General features: G+C 40.1%; 1 long non-coding RNA gene and 49 other non-coding genes across 50 annotated transcripts; 49 read left to right on the top strand and 1 right to left on the bottom strand.

Moving 5' to 3' along the window:
- Nucleotides 1-1,495: 1,495 nt before the first annotated feature.
- On the bottom strand, nt 1,496-17,984 carry LOC140051793 (uncharacterized). Its single transcript, XR_011845551.1, has 3 exons — nt 17,967-17,984; nt 13,182-13,317; nt 1,496-2,428 (listed from the first exon to the last, which is right to left on the bottom strand). It is a non-coding gene; the product is annotated as an uncharacterized lncRNA (long non-coding RNA).
- Trnae-uuc (transfer RNA glutamic acid (anticodon UUC)) lies at nt 2,624-2,695 on the top strand. Its single transcript has one exon. It is a non-coding gene; the product is annotated as a tRNA-Glu (tRNA).
- On the top strand, nt 3,119-3,190 carry Trnae-uuc (transfer RNA glutamic acid (anticodon UUC)). The gene has a single exon. It is a non-coding gene; the product is annotated as a tRNA-Glu (tRNA).
- On the top strand, nt 3,304-3,375 carry Trnae-uuc (transfer RNA glutamic acid (anticodon UUC)). Its single transcript has one exon. It is a non-coding gene; the product is annotated as a tRNA-Glu (tRNA).
- Nucleotides 3,483-3,554, top strand: Trnae-uuc (transfer RNA glutamic acid (anticodon UUC)). The gene has a single exon. It is a non-coding gene; the product is annotated as a tRNA-Glu (tRNA).
- Trnae-uuc (transfer RNA glutamic acid (anticodon UUC)) lies at nt 3,660-3,731 on the top strand. The gene has a single exon. It is a non-coding gene; the product is annotated as a tRNA-Glu (tRNA).
- Trnae-uuc (transfer RNA glutamic acid (anticodon UUC)) lies at nt 3,840-3,911 on the top strand. The gene has a single exon. It is a non-coding gene; the product is annotated as a tRNA-Glu (tRNA).
- Trnae-uuc (transfer RNA glutamic acid (anticodon UUC)) lies at nt 4,020-4,091 on the top strand. Its single transcript has one exon. It is a non-coding gene; the product is annotated as a tRNA-Glu (tRNA).
- Nucleotides 4,197-4,268, top strand: Trnae-uuc (transfer RNA glutamic acid (anticodon UUC)). Its single transcript has one exon. It is a non-coding gene; the product is annotated as a tRNA-Glu (tRNA).
- On the top strand, nt 4,377-4,448 carry Trnae-uuc (transfer RNA glutamic acid (anticodon UUC)). The gene has a single exon. It is a non-coding gene; the product is annotated as a tRNA-Glu (tRNA).
- Trnae-uuc (transfer RNA glutamic acid (anticodon UUC)) lies at nt 4,557-4,628 on the top strand. Its single transcript has one exon. It is a non-coding gene; the product is annotated as a tRNA-Glu (tRNA).
- Trnae-uuc (transfer RNA glutamic acid (anticodon UUC)) lies at nt 4,736-4,807 on the top strand. The gene has a single exon. It is a non-coding gene; the product is annotated as a tRNA-Glu (tRNA).
- Nucleotides 5,078-5,149, top strand: Trnae-uuc (transfer RNA glutamic acid (anticodon UUC)). Its single transcript has one exon. It is a non-coding gene; the product is annotated as a tRNA-Glu (tRNA).
- On the top strand, nt 5,258-5,329 carry Trnae-uuc (transfer RNA glutamic acid (anticodon UUC)). Its single transcript has one exon. It is a non-coding gene; the product is annotated as a tRNA-Glu (tRNA).
- Trnae-uuc (transfer RNA glutamic acid (anticodon UUC)) lies at nt 5,595-5,666 on the top strand. Its single transcript has one exon. It is a non-coding gene; the product is annotated as a tRNA-Glu (tRNA).
- On the top strand, nt 5,775-5,846 carry Trnae-uuc (transfer RNA glutamic acid (anticodon UUC)). Its single transcript has one exon. It is a non-coding gene; the product is annotated as a tRNA-Glu (tRNA).
- Trnae-uuc (transfer RNA glutamic acid (anticodon UUC)) lies at nt 5,954-6,025 on the top strand. The gene has a single exon. It is a non-coding gene; the product is annotated as a tRNA-Glu (tRNA).
- On the top strand, nt 6,134-6,205 carry Trnae-uuc (transfer RNA glutamic acid (anticodon UUC)). The gene has a single exon. It is a non-coding gene; the product is annotated as a tRNA-Glu (tRNA).
- On the top strand, nt 6,314-6,385 carry Trnae-uuc (transfer RNA glutamic acid (anticodon UUC)). Its single transcript has one exon. It is a non-coding gene; the product is annotated as a tRNA-Glu (tRNA).
- On the top strand, nt 6,491-6,562 carry Trnae-uuc (transfer RNA glutamic acid (anticodon UUC)). The gene has a single exon. It is a non-coding gene; the product is annotated as a tRNA-Glu (tRNA).
- On the top strand, nt 6,671-6,742 carry Trnae-uuc (transfer RNA glutamic acid (anticodon UUC)). Its single transcript has one exon. It is a non-coding gene; the product is annotated as a tRNA-Glu (tRNA).
- Nucleotides 6,851-6,922, top strand: Trnae-uuc (transfer RNA glutamic acid (anticodon UUC)). Its single transcript has one exon. It is a non-coding gene; the product is annotated as a tRNA-Glu (tRNA).
- Trnae-uuc (transfer RNA glutamic acid (anticodon UUC)) lies at nt 7,030-7,101 on the top strand. Its single transcript has one exon. It is a non-coding gene; the product is annotated as a tRNA-Glu (tRNA).
- On the top strand, nt 7,216-7,287 carry Trnae-uuc (transfer RNA glutamic acid (anticodon UUC)). Its single transcript has one exon. It is a non-coding gene; the product is annotated as a tRNA-Glu (tRNA).
- Trnae-uuc (transfer RNA glutamic acid (anticodon UUC)) lies at nt 7,393-7,464 on the top strand. The gene has a single exon. It is a non-coding gene; the product is annotated as a tRNA-Glu (tRNA).
- On the top strand, nt 7,573-7,644 carry Trnae-uuc (transfer RNA glutamic acid (anticodon UUC)). Its single transcript has one exon. It is a non-coding gene; the product is annotated as a tRNA-Glu (tRNA).
- Nucleotides 7,931-8,002, top strand: Trnae-uuc (transfer RNA glutamic acid (anticodon UUC)). The gene has a single exon. It is a non-coding gene; the product is annotated as a tRNA-Glu (tRNA).
- Trnae-uuc (transfer RNA glutamic acid (anticodon UUC)) lies at nt 8,111-8,182 on the top strand. Its single transcript has one exon. It is a non-coding gene; the product is annotated as a tRNA-Glu (tRNA).
- Nucleotides 8,291-8,362, top strand: Trnae-uuc (transfer RNA glutamic acid (anticodon UUC)). The gene has a single exon. It is a non-coding gene; the product is annotated as a tRNA-Glu (tRNA).
- Trnae-uuc (transfer RNA glutamic acid (anticodon UUC)) lies at nt 8,468-8,539 on the top strand. Its single transcript has one exon. It is a non-coding gene; the product is annotated as a tRNA-Glu (tRNA).
- On the top strand, nt 8,648-8,719 carry Trnae-uuc (transfer RNA glutamic acid (anticodon UUC)). Its single transcript has one exon. It is a non-coding gene; the product is annotated as a tRNA-Glu (tRNA).
- On the top strand, nt 8,825-8,896 carry Trnae-uuc (transfer RNA glutamic acid (anticodon UUC)). The gene has a single exon. It is a non-coding gene; the product is annotated as a tRNA-Glu (tRNA).
- Nucleotides 9,005-9,076, top strand: Trnae-uuc (transfer RNA glutamic acid (anticodon UUC)). Its single transcript has one exon. It is a non-coding gene; the product is annotated as a tRNA-Glu (tRNA).
- Nucleotides 9,185-9,256, top strand: Trnae-uuc (transfer RNA glutamic acid (anticodon UUC)). The gene has a single exon. It is a non-coding gene; the product is annotated as a tRNA-Glu (tRNA).
- Nucleotides 9,364-9,435, top strand: Trnae-uuc (transfer RNA glutamic acid (anticodon UUC)). The gene has a single exon. It is a non-coding gene; the product is annotated as a tRNA-Glu (tRNA).
- Trnae-uuc (transfer RNA glutamic acid (anticodon UUC)) lies at nt 9,550-9,621 on the top strand. Its single transcript has one exon. It is a non-coding gene; the product is annotated as a tRNA-Glu (tRNA).
- On the top strand, nt 9,727-9,798 carry Trnae-uuc (transfer RNA glutamic acid (anticodon UUC)). The gene has a single exon. It is a non-coding gene; the product is annotated as a tRNA-Glu (tRNA).
- On the top strand, nt 9,907-9,978 carry Trnae-uuc (transfer RNA glutamic acid (anticodon UUC)). Its single transcript has one exon. It is a non-coding gene; the product is annotated as a tRNA-Glu (tRNA).
- Trnae-uuc (transfer RNA glutamic acid (anticodon UUC)) lies at nt 10,265-10,336 on the top strand. Its single transcript has one exon. It is a non-coding gene; the product is annotated as a tRNA-Glu (tRNA).
- On the top strand, nt 10,445-10,516 carry Trnae-uuc (transfer RNA glutamic acid (anticodon UUC)). Its single transcript has one exon. It is a non-coding gene; the product is annotated as a tRNA-Glu (tRNA).
- Trnae-uuc (transfer RNA glutamic acid (anticodon UUC)) lies at nt 10,625-10,696 on the top strand. The gene has a single exon. It is a non-coding gene; the product is annotated as a tRNA-Glu (tRNA).
- Nucleotides 10,802-10,873, top strand: Trnae-uuc (transfer RNA glutamic acid (anticodon UUC)). The gene has a single exon. It is a non-coding gene; the product is annotated as a tRNA-Glu (tRNA).
- Trnae-uuc (transfer RNA glutamic acid (anticodon UUC)) lies at nt 10,982-11,053 on the top strand. The gene has a single exon. It is a non-coding gene; the product is annotated as a tRNA-Glu (tRNA).
- On the top strand, nt 11,162-11,233 carry Trnae-uuc (transfer RNA glutamic acid (anticodon UUC)). Its single transcript has one exon. It is a non-coding gene; the product is annotated as a tRNA-Glu (tRNA).
- On the top strand, nt 11,342-11,413 carry Trnae-uuc (transfer RNA glutamic acid (anticodon UUC)). Its single transcript has one exon. It is a non-coding gene; the product is annotated as a tRNA-Glu (tRNA).
- Nucleotides 11,521-11,592, top strand: Trnae-uuc (transfer RNA glutamic acid (anticodon UUC)). Its single transcript has one exon. It is a non-coding gene; the product is annotated as a tRNA-Glu (tRNA).
- On the top strand, nt 11,995-12,065 carry Trnae-uuc (transfer RNA glutamic acid (anticodon UUC)). The gene has a single exon. It is a non-coding gene; the product is annotated as a tRNA-Glu (tRNA).
- Nucleotides 12,337-12,408, top strand: Trnak-uuu (transfer RNA lysine (anticodon UUU)). Its single transcript has one exon. It is a non-coding gene; the product is annotated as a tRNA-Lys (tRNA).
- On the top strand, nt 12,523-12,594 carry Trnae-uuc (transfer RNA glutamic acid (anticodon UUC)). Its single transcript has one exon. It is a non-coding gene; the product is annotated as a tRNA-Glu (tRNA).
- Nucleotides 12,703-12,774, top strand: Trnae-uuc (transfer RNA glutamic acid (anticodon UUC)). Its single transcript has one exon. It is a non-coding gene; the product is annotated as a tRNA-Glu (tRNA).
- Nucleotides 17,985-18,193: the final 209 nt, after the last annotated feature.

Genomic DNA, 18,193 nt, shown 5'->3' with positions numbered 1-18,193 from the left:
GTCTTAGGGCAGAATCGTCTTAGGGCAGAATCGTCTTAGGGCAGAATCGTCTTAGGGCAGAATCGTCTTAGGGCAGAATCGTCTTAGGACAGAATCGTCTTAGGACAGAATCGTCTTAGGGCAGAATCGTCTTAGGGCAGAATCGTCTTAGGGCAGAATCGTCTCAGGGCAGAATCGTCTCAGGGCCGAATCGTCTCAGGGCCGAATCGTCTCAGGGCCGAATCGTCCCGTTACCGACCAGAGAATTATAGTGAACTTCATTGTCACAACTATGCGTAGACCTAAACAAAATATCTCATTGAATAAATGTATGTTTCAGTCAAATGGTATTTTGAATGGATGATTCTAGTTGTATATCAAGCAGAAGGTCCGGGTTCGAATCTCTGTTGGGCGAATTTTCTCATTCTCACAAATTTCCTCATTAATTAATTAAATTTCAGTATATCACCGGGCGGCGGTTTACAATTAATTTCTATGCCTATTGTGTTTAAATATATTTTTCTCAGTGCGAACACAAACACAATCGTCCAGATACAGTTGGATCTTTACTATCTCTACATTCACGTAAATATATATATAGTTTATCATATAAAATCACCCATTTTATACTTGCATTCCATTATTCCAAATAACTGAAGAAAATGTCCAATGATGGTATAGTTGTACGCTCCCATTGGATCACCAAAAGCCCGACTAATAAGCTAAGATGTGTTTAACCTGTTCACGTAGCCCCGAATAGCCGAAACAATACATTGAAAGCACTGTGTAGATCACACCCCCAACAGGCTTTATGATCTGATCGGCTATCTAGCCTAGCATTACTTTTAACATTATACTTCACCAATAGTGATATTTCACCCACAGAACAGGAGTTAATTTATCAATGACAATGTAATAATGGAGGTATATATTTCCATGATGTAACTTACCGGTGTTACTGCGTAATGATGTAAGATGTTTCATCTGACTATCTGGCCGCCTACATTCTTCGTTGTTGCTTTTTATTGTTATCGGTTATATTACGTAAACGGTTGTCCAGTCGTTAAGCATGGTTCCCACTTGCGATACAACGTTACATACAACGTTACGGAACGTTACGGCGTATTGACGCAAAGTGTTATATTACGTAATCACAAGTGGGAACCGACGACGCATCAATGCTGAAAATATTACAGGTTTGATTTCACGCAGGCGGGGAAAAACACAATCGGAAAAACATTTTCTTACGTTGCGTCGCTAGTGGGAACCAAGCTGTAGCGTAACGTAAAATATGCAGGAAAAACACTGAAAGTAACATTCTCTATCGATTACTAGGATGAATGAAACCAGGTAAAAGCATTCAAACGGTAAAGTGAAATAACATTGCATTGGGTATCAGAAAAAAGTTTTTCTAAATTTATTAATAAACCATATTAAGCCAATTTCAAAGCTTATTTTTCAAGTCTGTACGAATCATAAGTAAATCTATATAAAAACGAAACGTACATTTGTTCCTTTTAAATTAGGCATATCAAAATAATTGTTCGTTGTATTTTATTTGTTGAAAATGACTTAAACAAAATAAACATTAGATAGATAGATATATTCTCTATTATTAAATTGCACCAACAAAATAAATAAAATATTGCTTTGTTTAAGAATCACATGAAATATTACATTAGACATAATATGATGATAGCACAGTATTGTTTACAATATTTAAGTTCTACAAAGAACACATTATGACATTAAATATAAGCATAAACTTAGATACTAACTCAGCACACAAAACAATATATAACGTACAGAACGATTTTCACAGAAAATTCAAAGAAATGCAATAAAAATACACAATAAAGTTATTATTTTCATTTTTGATAGTTGGTAATTCAAAATATGTCTCTTGCATAGATTTTGTATTAGAATATACTATTATAAAGAATTTGTTCGTTCATTATGTACAAGAAAACTTTTTAGTTTAACAGTTAATATTCGTATAATCTTCTTTCCCATGCAAATTAATATATTACATTTAAAACGATACACAAGGGGTTGCTCGATGGCGAAAAAACTCCACCTATATTACATTGTTGTAATATACTCCTCCTGAAGTAAGCATATCATGATCGCAATTATTTCTGTAATCCATCAGGTAGGCCTGGGCGGTGCGAAACCGTTACAGTTATTGCCATACAATGCTGCAATCGTGTCCAGTCTTTTACGTTGTGTTTACTGTGGGCACCGACTCTGTTACGTAACTTCCGTTTGATAGTGTACACGACCATGTTGGCTGTGATGAACTGTTTCCACTAGAGACGGGAGTTGATGACGCTACGGGTGATGAAAAACTCTCAGGACTTGCTACGTGCGCGTCATGAAGTGCCTGCGCCATCTCAATTAAGTTGTCTGTTTTTCCAAGCAGATAATGATCTTCTTTATCTAAATCATCCTAAATTACATACAAAAAACACCTTAAATTAATGTCTACGCACTTTTTTAGCAGGGAGGTAATACCTTCCTGTTTTCAGGGTTCGATTCCCGGCACGGAAAGGTTTCTATTTATATCTCGGCCTGCTAGCTATCAATCGAATACAACTTCATATTAATGTACATTCTATATTGAATGTTCCATGCATATGCTATATCCCGTGTGGTCTAGTGGTTAGGATTCCTGGTTTTCACCCACGCGGCCCGGGTTCGATTCCCGGCACGGAAAGACTTATGTTTTTATCTCCGCCTATTGTATACTGTACTATCTATTAGTTAAACACAACTTCATATTAATGTACAGTCTATGCACTGTATGTTCCATGCTTATGCTATATCCCGTGTGGTCTAGTGGTTAGGATTCGTGGTTTTCACCCACGCGGCCCGGGTTCGATATTTTTATTTAGGCCTATTGTATACTGTACTATCTATTAATTAAATACAACTGCATATTAATGAACAGTCTATTCAATGTATGTTCCATGTATATGGCCTATCACGTGTGGTGGTATAGTGGTTAGGATCCGTGATTTTTACCCACGCGGCCCGGGTTCGATTCCCGGCACGGAAAGACTTATATTTTTAATTAGGCCCATTGTATACTGTACTATCTATACAGTCTATGCAGAGTATGCTCCATGCATATGCTATATCCCGTGTGGTCTAGTGGTTAGGATTCGTGGTTTTCACCCACGCGGCCCGGGTTCGATTCCCGGCACGGGAAGATTTCTATTTTTATTTAGGCCTATTGTATACTGTAGGCCTACTGTCTATTAGTTAAACACAACTTCAAATTAATGTACAGTCTATGCAGAGTATGCTCCATACTATGCTATATCCCGTGTGGTCTAGTGGTTAGGATTCGTGGTTTTCACCCACGTGGCCCGGGTTCGATTCCCGGCACGGGAAGATTTCTATTTTTATTTAGGCCTATTGTATACTGTACTATCTATTAGTTAAATACACCTCATATTAATTTACAGTCTATACACGGTATGCTCCATGCATATGCTATATCCCGTGTGGTCTAGTGGTTAGGATTCGTGGTTTTCACCCACGCGGCCCGGGTTCGATTCCCGGCACGGGAAGATTTCTATTTTTATTTAGGCCTATTGTATACTGTACTGTCTATTAGTTAAATACACCTCATATTAATTTACAGTCTATCCACGGTATGCTCCATGAATTCTATATCCCGTGTGGTCTAGTGGTTAGGATTCGTGGTTTTCACCCACGCGGCCCGGGTTCGATTCCCGGCACGGGAAGGTTTCTATTTTTATTTAGGCCTATTGTATACTGTACTGTCTATTAGTTAAATACAACTTCAAATTAATGTACAGTCTATGCAGAGTATGCTCCATGCATATGCTATATCCCGTGTGGTCTAGTGGTTAGGATTCGTGGTTTTCACCCACGCGGCCCGGGTTCGATTCCCGGCACGGGAAGATTTCAATTTTTATTTAGGCCTATTGTATACTGTACTATCTATTAGTTAAATACAACTTCATATTAATGTACAGTCTATTCACAGTATGCTCCATGCATATGCTATATCCCGTGTGGTCTAGTGGTTAGGATTCGTGGTTTTCACCCACGCGGCCCGGGTTCGATTCCCGGCACGGGAAGATTTCTATTTTTATTTAGGCCTATTGTATACTGTACTGTCTATTAGTTAAATACACCTCATATTAATTTACAGTCTATCCACGGTATGCTCTATGCATGCTATATCCCGTGTGGTCTAGTGGTTAGGATTCGTGGTTTTCACCCACGCGGCCCGGGTTCGATTCCTGGCACGGGAAGGTTTCTATTTTTATTTAGGCCTATTGTATACTGTACTGTCTATTAGTTAAATACAACTTCAAATTAATGTACAGTCTATCTAGAGTATGCTCCATGCATATGCTATATCCCGTGTGGTCTAGTGGTTAGGGTTCGTGGTTTTCACCCACGCGGCCCGGGTTCGATTCCCGGCACGGGAAGATTTCAATTTTTATTTAGGCCTATTGTATACTGTACTATCTATTAGTTAAATACAACTTCATATTAATGTACAGTCTATCCACAGTATGCTCCATGCATATGCTATATCCCGTGTGGTCTAGTGGTTAGGATTCGTGGTTTTCACCCACGCGGCCCGGGTTCGATTCCCGGCACGGGAAGATTTCTATTTTTATTTAGGCCTATTGTATACTGTACTGTCTATTAGTTAAATACACCTCATATTAATTTACAGTCTATCCACGGTATGCTCCATGCATATGCTATATCCCGTGTGGTCTAGTGGTTAGGATTCGTGGTTTTCACCCACGCGGCCCGGGTTCGATTGCCGGCACGGGAAGATTTCTATTTTTATTTAGGCCTATTGTATACTGTACTATCTATTAGTTAAACACAACTTCATATTAATGTACAGTCTATTCACAGTATGCTCCATGCATATGCTATATCCCGTGTGGTCTAGTGGTTAGGATTTGTGGTTTTCACCCACGCGGCACAGGAAGATTTCTATTTTTATCTCGGCCTATTGTATACTGTACTATCTATTAGTTAAACACAACTTCATATTAATGTACAGTCTATCCACAGTATGCTCCATGCATGTGCTATATCCCGTGTGGTCTAGTGGTTAGGATTCGTGGTTTTCACACACGCGGCCCGGGTTCGATTCCCGGCCCGGGAAGATTTCTATTTTTATTTAGGCCTATTGTATACTGTACTGTCTATTAGTTAAATACAACTTCAAATTAATGTACAGTCTATCCAGAGTATGCTCCATGCATATGCTATATCCCGTGTGGTCTAGTGGTTAGGGTTCGTGGTTTTCACCCACGCGGCCCGGGTTCGATTCCCGGCACGGGAAGATTTCAATTTCTATTTAGGCCTATTGTATACTATCTATTAGTTAAATACAACTTCATATTAATGTACAGTCTATCCACAGTATGCTCCATGCATATGCTATATCCCGTGTGGTCTAGTGGTTAGGATTCGTGGTTTTCACCCACGCGGCACGGGAAGATTTCTATTTTTATTTAGGCCTATTGTATACTGTACTGTCTATTAGTTAAATACAACTTCAAATTAATGTACAGTCTATGCAAAGTATGCTCCATGCATATGCTATATCCCGTGTGGTCTAGTGGTTAGGATTCGTGGTTTTCACCCACGCGGCCCGGGTTCGATTCCCGGCACGGGAAGATTTCTATTTTTATTTAGGCCTATTGTATACTGTACTGTCTATTAGTTAAACACAACTTCAAATTAATGTACAGTCTATCCAGAGTATGCTCCATACATATGCTATATCCCGTGTGGTCTAGTGGTTAGGATTCGTGGTTTTCACCCACGCGGCCCGGGTTCGATTCCCGGCACGGGAAGCTTTCTATTTTTATTTAGGCCTATTGTATACTGTACTATCTATTATTTAAATACACCTCATATTAATTTACAGTCTATCCACGGTATGCTCCATGCATATGCTATATCCCGTGTGGTCTAGTGGTTAGGATTCGTGGTTTTCACACACGCGGCCCGGGTTCGATTCCCGGCCCGGGAAGATTTCTATTTTTATTTAGGCCTATTGTATACTGTACTGTCTATTAGTTAAATACAACTTCAAATTAATGTACAGTCTATCCAGAGTATGCTCCATGCATATGCTATATCCCGTGTGGTCTAGTGGTTAGGATTCGTGGTTTTCACCCACGCGGCCCGGGTTCGATTCCCGGCACGGGAAGATTTCAATTTTTATTTAGGCCTATTGTATACTGTACTATCTATTAGTTAAATACAACTTCATATTAATGTACAGTCTATCCACAGTATGCTCCATGCATATGCTATATCCCGTGTGGTCTAGTGGTTAGGATTCGTGGTTTTCACCCACGCGGCCCGGGTTCGATTCCCGGCACGGGAAGATTTCTATTTTTATTTAGGCCTATTGTATACTGTACTGTCTATTAGTTAAATACACCTCATATTAATTTACAGTCTATCCACGGTATGCTCTATGCATGCTATATCCCGTGTGGTCTAGTGGTTAGGATTCGTGGTTTTCACCCACGCGGCCCGGGTTCGATTCCCGGCACGGGAAGGTTTCTATTTTTATTTAGGCCTATTGTATACTGTACTGTCTATTAGTTAAATACAACTTCAAATTAATGTACAGTCTATCCAGAGTATGCTCCATGCATATGCTATATCCCGTGTGGTCTAGTGGTTAGGGTTCGTGGTTTTCACCCACGCGGCCCGGGTTCGATTCCCGGCACGGGAAGATTTCAATTTTTATTTAGGCCTATTGTATACTGTACTATCTATTAGTTAAATACAACTTCATATTAATGTACAGTCTATCCACAGTATGCTCCATGCATATGCTATATCCCGTGTGGTCTAGTGGTTAGGATTCGTGGTTTTCACCCACGCGGCCCGGGTTCGATTCCCGGCACGGGAAGATTTCTATTTTTATTTAGGCCTATTGTATACTGTACTGTCTATTAGTTAAATACACCTCATATTAATTTACAGTCTATCCACGGTATGCTCTCTATGCATGCTATATCCCGTGTGGTCTAGTGGTTAGGATTTGTGGTTTTCACCCACGCGGCCCGGGTTCGATTCCCGGCACGGGAAGATTTCTATTTTTATTTAGGACTATTGTATACTGTAGGCCTACTGTCTATTAGTTAAACACAACTTCAAATTAATGTACAGTCTATCCAGAGTATGCTCCATACATATGCTATATCCCGTGTGGTCTAGTGGTTAGGATTCGTGGTTTTCACCCACGCGGCCCGGGTTCGATTCCCGGCACGGGAAGATTTCTATTTTTATTTAGGCCTATTGTATACTGTACTGTCTATTAGTTAAATACACCTCATATTAATTTACAGTCTATCCACGGTATGCTCCATGCATGCTATATCCCGTGTGGTCTAGTGGTTAGGATTCGTGGTTTTCACCCACGCGGCCCGGGTTCGATTCCCGGCACGGGAAGGTTTCTATTTTTATTTAGGCCTATTGTATACTGTACTGTCTATTAGTTAAATACAACTTCAAATTAATGTACAGTCTATGCAGAGTATGCTCCATGCATATGCTATATCCCGTGTGGTCTAGTGGTTAGGATTCGTGGTTTTCACCCACGCGGCCCGGGTTCGATTCCCGGCACGGGAAGATTTCTATTTAGGCCTATTGTATACTGTAGGCCTACTGTCTATTAGTTAAACACAACTTCAAATTAATGTACAGTCTATCCAGAGTATGCTCCATACATATTCTATATCCCGTGTGGTCTAGTGGTTAGAGGATTCGTGGTTTTCACCACGCGGCCCGGGTTCGATTCCCGGCACGGGAAGATTTCTATTTTTATTTAGGCCTATTGTATACTGTACTATCTATTAGTTAAATACACCTCATATTAATTTACAGTCTATCCACGGTATGCTCAATGCATGCTATATCCCGTGTGGTCTAGTGGTTAGGATTCGTGGTTTTCACCCACGCGGCCCGGGTTCGATTCCCGGCACGGGAAGGTTTATATTTTTAATTAGGCCTATTGTATACTGTACTGTCTATTAGTTAAATACAACTTCAAATTAATGTACAGTCTATCCAGAGTATGCTCCATGCATATGCTATATCCCGTGTGGTCTAGTGGTTAGGATTCGTGGTTTTCACCCACGCGGCCCGGGTTCGATTCCCGGCACGGGAAGATTTCAATTTTTATTTAGGCCTATTGTATACTGTACTATCTATTAGTTAAATACAACTTCATATTAATGTACAGTCTATCCACAGTATGCTCCATGCATATGCTATATCCCGTGTGGTCTAGTGGTTAGGATTCGTGGTTTTCACCCACGCGGCCCGGGTTCGATTCCCGGCACGGGAAGATTTCTATTTTTATTTAGGCCTATTGTATACTGTACTGTCTATTAGTTAAATACACCTCATATTAATTTACAGTCTATCCACGGTATGCTCTATGCATGCTATATCCCGTGTGGTCTAGTGGTTAGGATTCGTGGTTTTCACCCACGCGGCCCGGGTTCGATTCCCGGCACGGGAAGATTTCAATTTTTATTTAGGCCTATTGTATACTGTACTATCTATTAGTTAAATACAACTTCATATTAATGTACAGTCTATCCACAGTATGCTCCATGCATATGCTATATCCCGTGTGGTCTAGTGGTTAGGATTCGTGGTTTTCACCCACGCGGCCCGGGTTCGATTCCCGGCACGGGAAGATTTCTATTTTTATTTAGGCCTATTGTATACTGTACTGTCTATTAGTTAAATACACCTCATATTAATTTACAGTCTATCCACGGTATGCTCTATGCATGCTATATCCCGTGTGGTCTAGTGGTTAGGATTCGTGGTTTTCACCCACGCGGCCCGGGTTCGATTCCCGGCACGGGAAGGTTTCTATTTTTATTTAGGCCTATTGTATACTGTACTGTCTATTAGTTAAATACAACTTCAAATTAATGTACAGTCTATCCAGAGTATGCTCCATGCATATGCTATATCCCGTGTGGTCTAGTGGTTAGGGTTCGTGGTTTTCACCCACGCGGCCCGGGTTCGATTCCCGGCACGGGAAGATTTCAATTTTTATTTAGGCCTATTGTATACTGTACTATCTATTAGTTAAATACAACTTCATATTAATGTACAGTCTATCCACAGTATGCTCCATGCATATGCTATATCCCGTGTGGTCTAGTGGTTAGGATTCGTGGTTTTCACCCACGCGGCCCGGGTTCGATTCCCGGCACGGGAAGATTTCTATTTTTATTTAGGCCTATTGTATACTGTACTGTCTATTAGTTAAATACACCTCATATTAATTTACAGTCTATCCACGGTATGCTCTCTATGCATGCTATATCCCGTGTGGTCTAGTGGTTAGGATTTGTGGTTTTCACCCACGCGGCCCGGGTTCGATTCCCGGCACGGGAAGATTTCTATTTTTATTTAGGACTATTGTATACTGTAGGCCTACTGTCTATTAGTTAAACACAACTTCAAATTAATGTACAGTCTATCCAGAGTATGCTCCATACATATGCTATATCCCGTGTGGTCTAGTGGTTAGGATTCGTGGTTTTCACCCACGCGGCCCGGGTTCGATTCCCGGCACGGGAAGATTTCTATTTTTATTTAGGCCTATTGTATACTGTACTGTCTATTAGTTAAATACACCTCATATTAATTTACAGTCTATCCACGGTATGCTCCATGCATGCTATATCCCGTGTGGTCTAGTGGTTAGGATTCGTGGTTTTCACCCACGCGGCCCGGGTTCGATTCCCGGCACGGGAAGGTTTCTATTTTTATTTAGGCCTATTGTATACTGTACTGTCTATTAGTTAAATACAACTTCAAATTAATGTACAGTCTATGCAGAGTATGCTCCATGCATATGCTATATCCCGTGTGGTCTAGTGGTTAGGATTCGTGGTTTTCACCCACGCGGCCCGGGTTCGATTCCCGGCACGGGAAGATTTCTATTTAGGCCTATTGTATACTGTAGGCCTACTGTCTATTAGTTAAACACAACTTCAAATTAATGTACAGTCTATCCAGAGTATGCTCCATACATATTCTATATCCCGTGTGGTCTAGTGGTTAGAGGATTCGTGGTTTTCACCACGCGGCCCGGGTTCGATTCCCGGCACGGGAAGATTTCTATTTTTATTTAGGCCTATTGTATACTGTACTATCTATTAGTTAAATACACCTCATATTAATTTACAGTCTATCCACGGTATGCTCAATGCATGCTATATCCCGTGTGGTCTAGTGGTTAGGATTCGTGGTTTTCACCCACGCGGCCCGGGTTCGATTCCCGGCACGGGAAGGTTTATATTTTTAATTAGGCCTATTGTATACTGTACTGTCTATTAGTTAAATACAACTTCAAATTAATGTACAGTCTATCCAGAGTATGCTCCATGCATATGCTATATCCCGTGTGGTCTAGTGGTTAGGATTCGTGGTTTTCACCCACGCGGCCCGGGTTCGATTCCCGGCACGGGAAGATTTCAATTTTTATTTAGGCCTATTGTATACTGTACTATCTATTAGTTAAATACAACTTCATATTAATGTACAGTCTATCCACAGTATGCTCCATGCATATGCTATATCCCGTGTGGTCTAGTGGTTAGGATTCGTGGTTTTCACCCACGCGGCCCGGGTTCGATTCCCGGCACGGGAAGATTTCTATTTTTATTTAGGCCTATTGTATACTGTACTGTCTATTAGTTAAATACACCTCATATTAATTTACAGTCTATCCACGGTATGCTCTATGCATGCTATATCCCGTGTGGTCTAGTGGTTAGGATTCGTGGTTTTCACCCACGCGGCCCGGGTTCGATTCCCGGCACGGGAAGGTTTCTATTTTTATTTAGGCCTATTGTATACTGTACTGTCTATTAGTTAAATACAACTTCAAATTAATGTACAGTCTATCCAGAGTATGCTCCATGCATATGCTATATCCCGTGTGGTCTAGTGGTTAGGGTTCGTGGTTTTCACCCACGCGGCCCGGGTTCGATTCCCGGCACGGGAAGATTTCAATTTTTATTTAGGCCTATTGTATACTGTACTATCTATTAGTTAAATACAACTTCATATTAATGTACAGTCTATCCACAGTATGCTCCATGCATATGCTATATCCCGTGTGGTCTAGTGGTTAGGATTCGTGGTTTTCACCCACGCGGCCCGGGTTCGATTCCCGGCACGGGAAGCTTTCTATTTTTATTTAGGCCTATTGTATACTGTACTGTCTATTAGTTAAATACAACTTCAAATTAATGTACAGTCTATGCAAAGTATGCTCCATGCATATGCTATATCCCGTGTGGTCTAGTGGTTAGGATTCGTGGTTTTCACCCACGCGGCCCGGGTTCGATTCCAGGCACGGGAAGATTTCTATTTTTATTTATGCCTATTGTATACTGTACTATCTATTAGTTAAATACACCTCATATTAATTTACAGTCTATCCACGGTATGCTCCATGCATATGCTATATCCCGTGTGGTCTAGTGGTTAGGATTCGTGGTTTTCACCCACGCGGCCCGGGTTCGATTCCCGGCACGGGAAGATTTCTATTTTTATTTAGGCCTATTGTATACTGTACTGTCTATTAGTTAAATACAACTTCAAATTAATGTACAGTCTATGCAAAGTATGCTCCATGCATAAATAATAATAATAATAATAATAATAATAAGATTTTTATAGCACACATACCACTCCAGAGTGCTCAAGGCGCATTTAAAAATAAAAAAGAAATAAATCATACAAACGCAAATGCATATGCTATATCCCGTGTGGTCTAGTTGTTAGCATTCCTGGTTTTCACCCACGCGGCCCGGGTTCGATTCCCGGCACGGGAAGATTTCTATTTTTATTTAGGCCTATTGTATACTGTACTATCTATTAGTTAAACACAACTTCAAATTAATTTACAGTCTATCCACGGTATGCTCCATGCATGCTATATCCCGTGTGGTCTAGTGGTTAGGATTCGTGGTTTTCACCCACGCGGCCCGGGTTCGATTCCGGCACGGGAATGATTTCTATTTTTATTTAGGCCTATTGTATACTGTACTATCTATTAGTTAAATACACCTCATATTAATTTACAGTCTATACACGGTATGCTCCATGCATATGCTATATCCCGTGTGGTCTAGTGGTTAGGATTCGTGGTTTTCACCCACGCGGCACAGGAAGGTTTTCTATTTTTATCTCGGCCTATTATATACTGTACTGTCTATTAGTTAAATACAACTTCAAATTAATGTACAGTCTATCCAGAGTATGCTCCATGCATATGCTATATCCCATGTGGTCTAGTGGTTAGGATTCGTGGTTTTTACCCACGCGGCCCGGGTTCGATTCCCGGCACGGGAAGATTTCTATTATTATTTATGCCTATTGTATACTGTAGGCCTACTATCTATTAGTTAAATACAACTTCATATTAATGTACAGTCTATGCACAGTATGCTCCATGCTTATGCTATATCCCGTGTGGTCTAGTGGTTAGGATTCGTGGTTTTCACCCACGCGGCCCGGGTTCGATTCCCGGCACGGGAAGATTTCTATTTTTACTTAGCCCTATTGTATACTGTACTATGTATTAGTTAAATACAACTTCGTATTAATGTACAGTCTATGCAGAGTATGCTCCATGCATATGCTATATCCCGTGTGGTCTAGTGGTTAGGATTCGTGGTTTTCACCCACGCGGCCTGGTTTCGATTCCCGGCACGGGAAGATTTCTATTTTTATTAAGGCCTATTGTATACTGTACTATCTATTAGTTAAATACAACTTCATATTAATGTACAGTCTATCCAGAGTATGCTCCATGCATATGCTATATCCCGTGTGGTCTAGTGGTTAGGATTCGTGGAAGTTTCACCCATTCTGCGGCTCCAGTCAAATTTATATTAATATCCATTAAAAAACGCCACATTTCAATTAGTAAATGCATTTTTGTATTATTACTCCTGCATTAACGTTTAAACGAGCTTCTTCCTGTTTGGCTTCCATTAAAACAATGAATTAATTATTACGTAGCAGTTATTTTATCTGAGTTGTTTATTAAAAAAAAAAGAGCGTTTATAAATTGAGCCTAGATTTACTTAACTACATATTTCACGGTGCTAACGGTAACTTACCAACCGTTGTAATAAGTCCTTTGTTGATGTTTTTCCTTTGTTTGGTTTCGATTTAGAAGACCGCCTTTTGCTTGGTGAGCTAGAATATCGACTGCCGCTTTCGGTCATTGTTTTTCATTGTCTGTAATATGTTGATCTATTAGAATAAAGCAGAATATACTGCAGGCAGCTAAGCCTGTCATAGGTTGTTTTTCTTGAATAGGAAGCGGTTACAAGCAGCTTTTCCCGCGACACGTCACCGACATGGTCCCCGGAAAGATGATAATTACATGCGCTTGACATGTAAACAATACCCGCAATAGTATTCATAACTATAGGCAATCGATATACGTAATGACGTATAGATTGCGTTCTATTTGCTAAACATGTAATGTCATAGGTCAAATTAACCTCAGCCGAAAGTCGGGACATCATTGACGTTTCCCGGTTGTTTGCCTAGTAGATCGTTATCGATATGTACTTTATAATATTTACAAAATCAAACAAAATATGTAGGTGTACACATTTCAATATACATGTTCAAACAATTCAAATATTGTAAAAAAAAATAATTTTTAACTGATAACTAATATCAATTGTATTTTATATTTTAGTTTGATTGATAGATAATAATAATAATTGTAATGTTTACTGATTTGTTATACTTAATTGTATAGTTAATATATTATTGGTCAATATTATATTTTGTAGGCAGTACATTCAATAAAATTGCAATGCATCTTTGGTCAAGAAGAAAACAATTGTTTTTTAGGCCGCTAGATCTATGTCGTAACTATAACACAAACAAAACCATTTTAATATTGTTAACATATTAAAAACTTTAATGTTATTTAATAGATAAAACCGTATTTATTATATTAAAAACGTGTTCATGGTGTGTAATTTACATTGTGTCTACATCAGACGTCGACGATAAAACTAAATTAAACCTGATGCCATTATGTCTGACGTAATTTTATTCAACCACTCAGAAAATCCAGACTTTTGTACGTGAGTACAGTATCCAAACTTTATTTGACCAATCAGGAGACAGATATCTAATGTAGTGTATACGGGCAGGAGGATCGTTGACTTTGCATATTTTATATTATTTACATTGAACAAACTGTTAAGTGAAGTTTTTAGGTGGTGTATATATTCAATACTTGAGCGTTACGTTTTTCGTTAGAAATTCCCGGTCTCTCCTAAAAAAATTACGGTTGTTCATATTTCTATTTAATAAAATTAGGCTAAAGATGTATTGTCCCTTGAAACACAAAAAATGAAGGTCAAAATATTCTAAATTTAAATTGGTGGCCATATCAAAGTAATATTAAAGTTATTCACTTTAAGTCGAAAATTCGAGCCAAAAACAACAAATTTACGTAATAAAAAAAAAAGTATAAACAAAATACATAATTGTATAGTTGAAATTTCACAATCTAGACTCGAATTTAACTGTGATTGGTTGTTTTACCTGAAATATTAAAACATCATCTTTAAATTCTTGGTTATGAGTTGGTTTGCGAATTCATGAAAAGAAAAAAGAATTTCAAATTATAAACAAAACAAGCATTTGTAAATTTGTAAAACGTTTAATTTAACTTTTAAAACTGTCACTGGTTATTTTTACCTAAAGGAAAAATAGAATTACAAAGTTATATAAAACATGATATTTGTATATAAAACGCTTAAGCTCATTCAACTAGCATTTGTATACTTTTAAAACGTTTTCAGGTTTTTCAGGTTAATTCAAACTCGAATTTATAAAAAATGTAATGTCTTTACCTAAAATGTTGAAAAATGTTACTTCCCCATCATCATTTCGACTTCTTGTTGTAGTAATAATAGCTTGCTCTCGTCAAATAATGAAAAGAAAGAATTATCATAGTTTTAAACATGATAAAATTAAACAATACGTATACCATAACCGATGGAATACACGTCACCGCTAACAGAATCGCAAGCACCGTCAATGTATTTTTCTGGTGCTACCTCTGGATGATTATCCATGTATTGAATTACTTCGTCCAACGATGAAAAGGTTAACTCTCTGTGTCCTCTTGGATATTGTACTCTGCATGCCATCCCGAAGTCTGTAAGCTTCGCTCTGTAGCTGGTTCCATCGTGCTGGATCAGGATGTTTCTCGCAGCTACGTCGTTGTGGAGAATCCCGCGTTTGTGCATTTCGTTGAGTGCAATGACAACCTCTGATGTCATAGAGATATATTCAAGCGCGCTCAAAGCACGACTGTCCGGTTTGCAATACATCCAGGAATGTGGTACTGGAAAGGGTGAAAGTATTTCCGATAAACTCCTGCACCATACAGCATACGTCACCTTGGCGGAAGACGCCAAAGACGCGAGGAACAGAAGGCAGATCGTCTAAAAACTTCATCACACGCGCTTCTACCAGCATATAGCCCCATGCTTGATCAGGATTGCTGAAACTGTTCAAAAAAGCCGTCTTGACTGCGACGAGGTGATAGTGGCCTGGAAAAAGATCGGATGTCATCAGGTCAACGCGGCCAAAACTTCCCTGTCCAAGACGTACAGGATTACTAAGGTGGGAAACACTTGAACTAACTAATAACCGAGCAGGCGGAAGAATTTCAGCAAGTTTTATTGTAGCATCTATATCGTTAAGGACGGGTTTAGTGTTGAAGTGGTGGAGTTACTTTTCGAAGAACGGGACGAACCATTGAAGCTACTGGTAGGTGACAATGGCCATTGCGATGACAACGATGATGGCACACTACAAAGACGTTTCCTTTCTGGTATCTCACCGGGTGATAACTCTGATGTTGGTTGTCTGAAAATGCGCTGGACCGGAGCGGTAGACGATGAAGATGATGCCGACGACGAAACTATAAACACGTTGCTTTGGGAGGATCACCTCCCCTGGTGATAGACCTGGTGTGGTAAGTATATGGCCAGGAGAAAGCGCGAATTTTGAAGATAACGATGTGGATGGCATTGGCCACAGAGACGAATGTGATCTTGATGACTTTGATAGAGACTTTGATGATGACTGTTGTACAGATACGTGTACCCCATTGACAGCGATGCCGACACTGTGCCCGCTGATAGAGATGGTGATGCTGATAATGACGACGATGACGAACTTAAGTTACTATCCGATGATTCGTCACTTCTGATACACAAAAGATGAAGCACTGCTGCCCAAATCCTTCCAAATACTGACTTTCTTCTTGCTTGCTGGCGTGCATCTGGTTGAGATCTACTTAAGAAGAAAAGAGAAAAAAATTCACAATGTATTTATTCAATAATAATAATAATCTAATACGATCTGTATAATAAGATTAAGAATAATATGCTCCCCCAGCTAGCTTGGTATAAGTAACCTACAGTATTACTATTACTAGAGCTAGTCTTTTGTGTGGTACTTAGAACTTACGTCAGCTGTCTACTTCCTACTAGTACTAGACTACAGAAATGCCCAATAACTAGCCTACTAGGCCCTACGGTCATATATTGAACTGTAAATCATACCTAACTAAATGGTTAGGTTAGTTTAAGGCCTATATGCAAGGGTCTATTAGTATTACTAGCTAGGCTAGTTAGTTAGGCTATTTGTAGACTAGACCTAGTGTACTACTACTAGCTAGGCCTAATTAGTAATAGTATTCTATGGTTATGCTAGTACTAGTAGTAACTTCCTAACTAGCTAGCTAGCTAACCTCCTAAGCTTGATGATAGTAGATAGGCCCGGCCTAACCTAGCTAGGCCTAGTTACCAGGCCTACCTCCTATATAATAAGTAGGCCTAGTCTAGGCCTAGGTAGTAGGCTCACCTCTACCTATGCTAGGCTCCAGTCAGTAGACTAGGCCCTAGGCTAGTAGTCTTCTACTAGGCGAGCCTATATCTATATCTTAGGTAGGCCTACTATCACGCTACGCTCTACTAGGTCTAGCCTAGTAGTAATAGAGTAGGCATAGCCTACTATATGCCTAAATAACTTCTAATAGACTAGCCCTAACTAAAACTAGGGGTCTAGCCTATAGTCTAGGCCTAGTAGTACTTAGTTATGCCCTAGCCTAGGCCGCGCCTATATATGCTATGCCTAGGCCTATATCTAGGTAGGGGCATATCCTATATATTATATATAGCCTAGTTAGTTAGAAAGGTAGGCATATAGGCTAGGGCCTAGCTAAGGCTAGTATTAGTAAGTAGGCCTAAGTTAAGCTACGCCTAGCCTAGGCTAGCTAGGCCCAGCTAGCGTAATTACTAGTCCTCCTAGGCCTAGAGGCTAGGCCTGGCTAGCTAGCTACCTACCTACTACTAGGCCTAGGCCGGGCTAGCGTAATTAATAGGCCTAGCCTAGGCCTAGGTAGGCTAGAGGCTAGGCCTGGCTAGCCTAGCTAGCTACCTATACTAACTAGCCCTAGCCTACAGGCTAGGGTCTAGTCTCTAGAGGACTAGGCCTAGGATAAGCCTAGGCTATTACTTACTTAATTAGGCCTAGGCCTAGCCTATGTTAGACTAACAGCAGCACGTTAAAGCCCGGCGCACACTGGAGCTTTCGGCTGAGCCAACTGCCACGAGTAACACTTGCCTCACAGCAGTGTGCCCCGGGGATTTCGTGAGGAATCGGCCACGCGTGCCGCTGAGGAAAATATCTATCGTGTTTAATATTTTTTGGCACGCGTGCCATTTTCCTCAAGTGTGTGCGCCGAACGTGAGCTTCCTGCTCACTAAAAAATTCCTCTGCACATGACATGACATGATATTTCAGCGCGTGCTGTATAGCGTAGTAAGTAATTATCCAATCAAAAAATGGCGTACTGAAGGCGGTTAGTGTGCGTCCGATCTAGAACGCGATCATAGTTTGGGGCAAATTTTTTAGATAGATAATAAAAATGTAATAATAAAGCGCGTGTGCGTTCACATGTTCGTAATGCATCTTTTTGTTCTTCGCGCGCGGTTCTAACAGTCGAAATGTTCTATGGTTGCCAGGATACAGTATTCCAAACTCCATCTAATTCCATTTTCAGTAGGCCTATTGCAAAAAA

This window comes from Antedon mediterranea, chromosome 6 (genome assembly GCF_964355755.1).
Source record: "Antedon mediterranea chromosome 6, ecAntMedi1.1, whole genome shotgun sequence".
NCBI classification, from domain to species: Eukaryota; Metazoa; Echinodermata; class Crinoidea; order Comatulida; family Antedonidae; genus Antedon; species Antedon mediterranea.
The sequence above is the reverse complement of the archived record's forward strand: the minus strand, read 5'-3'. Positions and strand labels throughout refer to the sequence as shown.